Source organism: Physeter macrocephalus, chromosome 11 (genome assembly GCF_002837175.3).
Source record: "Physeter macrocephalus isolate SW-GA chromosome 11, ASM283717v5, whole genome shotgun sequence".
Taxonomy (NCBI): Eukaryota; Metazoa; Chordata; class Mammalia; order Artiodactyla; family Physeteridae; genus Physeter; species Physeter macrocephalus.
The window spans coordinates 75,737,048-75,743,179 of NC_041224.1; positions in this window are offsets into that span (position 1 = coordinate 75,737,048).

Genomic DNA, 6,132 nt, shown 5'->3' on the forward strand with positions numbered 1-6,132 from the left:
TCCTCAAACCTTCACTGAGCACCTACTGTGTGCCAGGCCTAGGGCCAGTCACAGAGGGCTCTGTCCTCAGAGGACTCTCAGCCGAGGGCGGTGTTTTCCAAGCTGTTGCAGACATGCCTAGTTCTGGGCCATGAAATTGAATGAGTGGGTCACAGCCGGCATCTTACAAAATGGAAAATGATGAGCTAGAAAAGAGCAAAGGGCACCATCACACGTCAAGGGGGGAGGGATGGTTTCTTTCAAACAGATCTCAGTTGGTGTGGACATGAGTCCCAGGTCGAAAGGATGGTGTGGGGCATGGTCATAACAGTTTGAAAAACACTGTTTCCAATTGGGATACTGCAGGCATGTGCTTGGGAGGCCATGGTCTGCCTGGGTGCCCCCCCCCCGCCCACTCCTCCATGAGAGCCCTGTAAGTTTCTACTTGACACCACCAGGTTAGGTTTCTAAAGCAATGTCATCAGGATTGTAGCAGGCGGAGATGGGGGTGGGTGGGGAGGGTGGAGGGTGTCAGAAAGATTCCTCCCAACCCCAATTATTGCCGTGTTGTACTTTATCAATAACCTTGCCAATTCTGGCATCCAGATCTAAAAAAAGGAATCATAAATGGAGAGAGCTCGGAGAATGGGCTGATTGAGAGCAGTCATGGACCACTTGCAGGCACCCAGAAGGAGGATGGAAACCCTTCCATCCCGCAGAGGGCGCGACCAGAGGAGGAGCAACTCTTGGTAGAGGAGCCAGAGCACAGGGTTGTGTTCCTATATGGATTAAGGGTCTACTCACCCTTTTCACTGCCATTGTCCCCAGCAGAGTCACAAAGGAAAAGGGCTGTAGGATGAGGGAATTTTAAGTTTCTTAAAAGCCCAAGCAGTGGTATGAGTAAATAATACATGGCCTCTGAGCAAAGCAAATGACCTGGGCTTGGTGCTGGGAACACCATTGGTCTGTAATCCAGGGGTGGAAGCCAGAGTCTGGGAAGCATGTTTCCAAGGGTGGGGGCTGCCTAAGGCTGCTTGGGGCTCCCACAGCACAGATTTACAGGGTCGGGTGAGCCCTGAACCCTCAGGCTGGGCTGGTTCTTCCTAGGAGGACAGAGCTCCCCCAGAAGCCAGCCAGCTGAGAGGTCCTGCAGACCGGAGCCAGGCACGTGCAACAAGGCCAGAGGGCTCACTCTTAGCTGGGAGGGGCTGAGGGGACGTCTCCTGGCCAGAGATGGGCCCGTCACCAATTGTCCCATTGCAATGGCAGCATGTCACTAAAGAGGACAAATCCAGGACTCTGGGCCAGACTGCCAGCATCTTACAATGAATCCTGACTTGGGCCTCAGTTCTGTGACCTTGGGGGGTTACTTCACCTCTCTGTGTCTCAGTTTCCTCATCTGTAAAATGGGGTTGATAATACAGGTCAAAATTTCAAAATCCAAAAAGTCTCAAAAAAATGAAAAAGGTTGTAATAAATTGGGGAAGACCTCACTCTGAGGACATTTATATCCCTCATTTAATCCCACTTGGCATGTCTATTCATAAGTTTGCTGCAAAAATATAAATGTGCTTAACAAGTTGCTCTTCTGGATCCTGCCAGGGTTTTATATAATAAAAGCTTCTAAAATCATGTCTAAAATCAAAATTTTAGAACTCTAAAGTGTATCTGGCCCCAAGCCTTCAGAGGTGGTCTTGGAGTCCCTCCCTAAGGATCTTAGGATAAGTTTGTTGAGATGATGCTCAAGTCACTTCGAGCTGTCCCAGGTACGCCAACATTGAGACTGAACACTTCCAGGGCAGAGGTGGCGTCTCTTATCATTTCAGCTAAAGTCAGGGGCAAATTTTGTACCACCCTTTCTATCGGATGCACTCCTTGTAGGGAAAACTGCCTGCAGGCTGTACTTGAATAACGATCACTAATCCCTCCAGGAAGCTGCCCTCAGAAACCAAGGGTCATCTCATTTGGAGAGATCTCTGAAGTCATTGGAGGGCCACATGCTCTACTGGTGGTGTTCCCTTAAATATTTGGAGTCTTTTATGAACACCTCTAGGGTGCAAGTGCCTGTGTTTGGGGAAGAGAGACAAGTTAATGCCTGGATTTCACATAAGCAGGATTCTGAGGCATGCATGGTGTCCCTGAAGAGAAAATGTGTTTATAATTGTTACCAACAATCCAAGTGAAACCTCCATCAATCAGGGGACAGGGGGCAGAGCCTCCAACATGGTCCTCCAGGTCCCAGTTCCATTTGTATAACTGAGTGAGCCCTTGTTTTGGAGGGATGACTGGCCTCAGGCCACCTGTCTTATGTGTCCTATTTGTCCACACCACCAACTGGGTGGCATTTGTCCACTCCACCGAATGAATGTCTAGGGAAGTGGTTGGTGTAGGGTATTGTGTCAGGGTGAATTCAAGACCACCCTCAGTTTCAATGATTAGCTAGAAGGACTCACAGGACTCAGAAAAGCTGTTATAGTTACAATATTTTATAGCAAAGGGGTATAGATTAGACTCAGCAAAGGAAAAGGTGCATAAGGTAGAGTCCAGGAGAAACCAGGTGTAAGCTTCCAATTGTCCTCCCCCAGTGGAGTCACATGGATGGTGCTTAATTCTCTGCTTGCTGTGGCCCCAGACTCCTGGTAATCAAAGACACTTTTTTCAGGTAGGGTATTCAAGGGCTGAGAGGAGCTGGAGCTCCCCCAGGAGCTGGTCAAGGGCCAATTCTGAAGCCCTTCAGAATGTGCAGAGTCTGAGCAACCAAGGCCTGCTGAGTTAACTCATGACTGCCCCAAAATGCAGTAGCTGGGCCATCATCCGCTGTTAACAAAGACAAAAGTTAGGAAGAGCAGCCATCAAATCATGGTTAGGGCTGTCTGGCAAGGGATGGCACCTCTAGCATCAGTTAAATTTAAGGCACTTGGGAGAACCACACCAGGACAGGCATTTTCCTCAATGAGGAAGACTCCAAACCCCATCAGTGCTTCTGCAACAGGATCAGGTGTGATGGTGACTTGGGCACATTTATCCAATAGAGCCATAAAAGTTTGAGTCGTTCCCCCAAATACTCATATTTTTCCTTAAAGTGGCTGAGGTCAGAGTAGAGGGGATGGGAGGGGTTGGGGGCACAGAGGGAGAGAGTGCTCTGCACAGTTAGCAAGGTTTTACGTTTACTTTCAGGTTCAAGTGGCCAATAGTGGACTAGGATCAACTAAAGGAACTTGTTTTGGGTCTACCCAAAGCTCCATACTGCAGAGCAAATTCCCTCTTGTTCAGCTTTGGGGACTCCTTGACTCAGCAGGCATAACCACACTGACTGGGGGGTGGAGCTGCCCCAGTGTCATGATCACCTCCCTTCCTCCTTCTCCCAGAGGAGAGCCAGCAACAAGCAGCGTATTATTCCAGCTGCTTCTTCCCATCCTACCCATCACTGCTCAGCTGCTAAACGTTCATTAACAGGTAGAGCAGTGGTGGCCCATACTCCCTTGTCCCTCACCCATCACTTGGAGGAGAGTGTTTATTGGACCCCAGGGAGCCTCCTCATGTCCCCTCACCCAGGCCACAGAGGCTCTGGTCCTTTCTCTTCAGAAAGCTCTGTCTCTGTTGTCATCCCATCCTCACTACCAAAAACTGTCCAGATCTACGAAAGAGTCTGAGATTTCACCCTGCTTGCAAGCTAACAAGTCAATCTGCCACAATTACGTACATGCTGGCCAAAGATACAAGCCTCCTGGATCAGAGGAAAGGGACTTTGTTGCTCACAGCACAGCAGCACCATAAACTTCATGTTGGCACCATTTCTCTTGCCCTCCTGTATTAGTTTCCCAGGGCTGCCCCAACAAATCACCACCAACTTTGTGGATTAAAACAACAGAAATTAATTTTCTCACAGTTCTGGAGCCATAGGTCCAAAATCAAGGTGTCAGGAGGGTTGAGCCCTTCTGGAGGCTCTGAGGAATAATCTGCTCCATGCCTCCATCCTAGTTTCTGGAGGTTACTGGCTACTCCTTGGCATCACTCCAGTTTCTGCTTCTGTCTTTACATGGCTTTCTGCCTCTGCATCGCCTCTACGGCTCTCCTCATAAGGACACCAGTCATTGGATTAGGTCCCAGCCTAATCCAGCATGACCTCATTTTAACTTGATTACATCTGCAAAGACCCTATTTCCAAATAAGATCACACTCACAGGTACTGGGGGTTAGGACTTGAACATGTCTTTTGTGGGGACATGATTCAACCCACTATACTCACAAATTCCACAGGGTGATGCCAAGGCAGGTACAGGTGGCTTCTGTGCATCTAGTGGGTTTGCATCACAGCTGAGGAACCCTGAGTTCAGGAATCCTCATTCTTTTATAATGAGCTGCAAGCAATTCTGCCCAATCTTTGCTCCAGAGGGAGAAATCATCTTCGTTATACTGGACAGCAGCACATGTCTGCCCTTGCTGGATAGAGGGAGACACTAGATCCATCTTCCAAGAATGTTTACTAACGTCTCTGAAAAGTTAGTCCAGAGTCAAAGACTATGGGTGCCCCTGCTCACAAGATGTGCAAGATCGGGAGAAACCCCTTGAGAAGTGTCTCCCAATGGGACACAGGCTTGTTGGGGAGGGGATGGCAGAGCAGCTTCTCAGCAGAGGAACAAGAGAGGCTGGTGTGATGCTCCAGAGTCCAGGACATCCGGGGCCACCGTCTCTCAGCACACGTGATGCAGGCCTGAGCTGAGCGTGGCCATAGGCAGGCCGGTCACCCTCTTTCTTTTCCTCTCCCACTTCTCTTCCACACAGCAAACACAAGGAGCCACGTCAGCGTCTCCTTCAGGGCTCTGTAACCCTTCTGCCCCCTCTTTTGCCACACGGCAGCCTGACCTGAGTTCGGACTAGGGCCTGGGTCCCTCCTGCCTGTTTGACTTCATGGTGAACAGGCAAGCCCGGCATGGAGTTAACTGCCCAGGCTCTGCGGTTAGACATCCAGCTCTGCCTCTGGGTGATCCCAAGTCTCAGTTTCCTCATCTGTAAGATGGAGATCACAACAAGAAGGCCTGTTTCGGACAGCTGTTATGAGGGTAGAGGAAGCTGGTGCTCGCTACCATTGCTGCAGTGTAGACACACGTTGACAAGGCCCATCTACCCTTTAACAATGGAGCCCCGGGTGGCTGGGGGGTGCATTGCAAGGAAGCTAGAGCGTGATTCACTTGAATGTGAATCAATGGGCCATTCATCACACAAACTGATGGTGGCCTGTTGCAAAACTATCTGTGACATGGGCCAAGGATTTAAATCAGGTTATGAAAAAAAGAAAGACATGGATGAGAAGCTGGCCACTTGCCTTGCATCTGACCTTCTCCAGAGCATCACCAGTCACACACCAGCCATCCTTTGAAGAGGCAGAAAGGGAGGTCGGGAAGCTCGTTCATTTCAAATAAGTCATAAAGTTTAAAAGTTCACATTACCGAAAAAGTCTCCAAATAGATCCCATTGTGCATATGACTTTAATGTTCACCAAAGATGGTATTTCAACCCAGCAGGAAAAGGATGAGCTACTTAATAAATGGGTCTGGCACAGTTGGCCATCCAGCTGAAGACCATCAAGTTGGACTTTATTTTACATCATACACAAAGATTAATTCCAGAACAATGAAAGATTTAAATGTAAAAGAAAAAGTAATGCAGTTCAATCTTAGAAGAAAATATAGGAGATTAAATCTACGTGAAAATTTATCTGGCAAAACAGCCAACCCAGAAGCTATTAAAAAAAAAAAAGCACATCTGATTATATAAAAATTAAAAATTTTTGAATGGCAAAAGGGACCACAAACAAATTTGGTATACAAACAACAATTTTATTTTATTATTTTTTTTTTTTTGCGTTACGCGGGCCTCTCACCGCTGTGGCCTCCCGTTGCGGAGCACGGGCTCCGGACGCGCAGGCTCAGCGGCCATGGCTTACGGGCCCAGCCGCTCCACGGCACGTGGCATCTTCGCGGACCGGGGCATGAACCCGCGTCCCCTGCATCGGCAGGCGGACTCTCAACCACTGCGCCACCAGGGAAGCCCCTACAAACAGCAATTTTAGAAAAAAGCTTTGCCATGCTAAAAGGCAAAGGGTTCATATCTACTAGGGTGAATCATATGAACTTGCTGTTTTCATTGGTC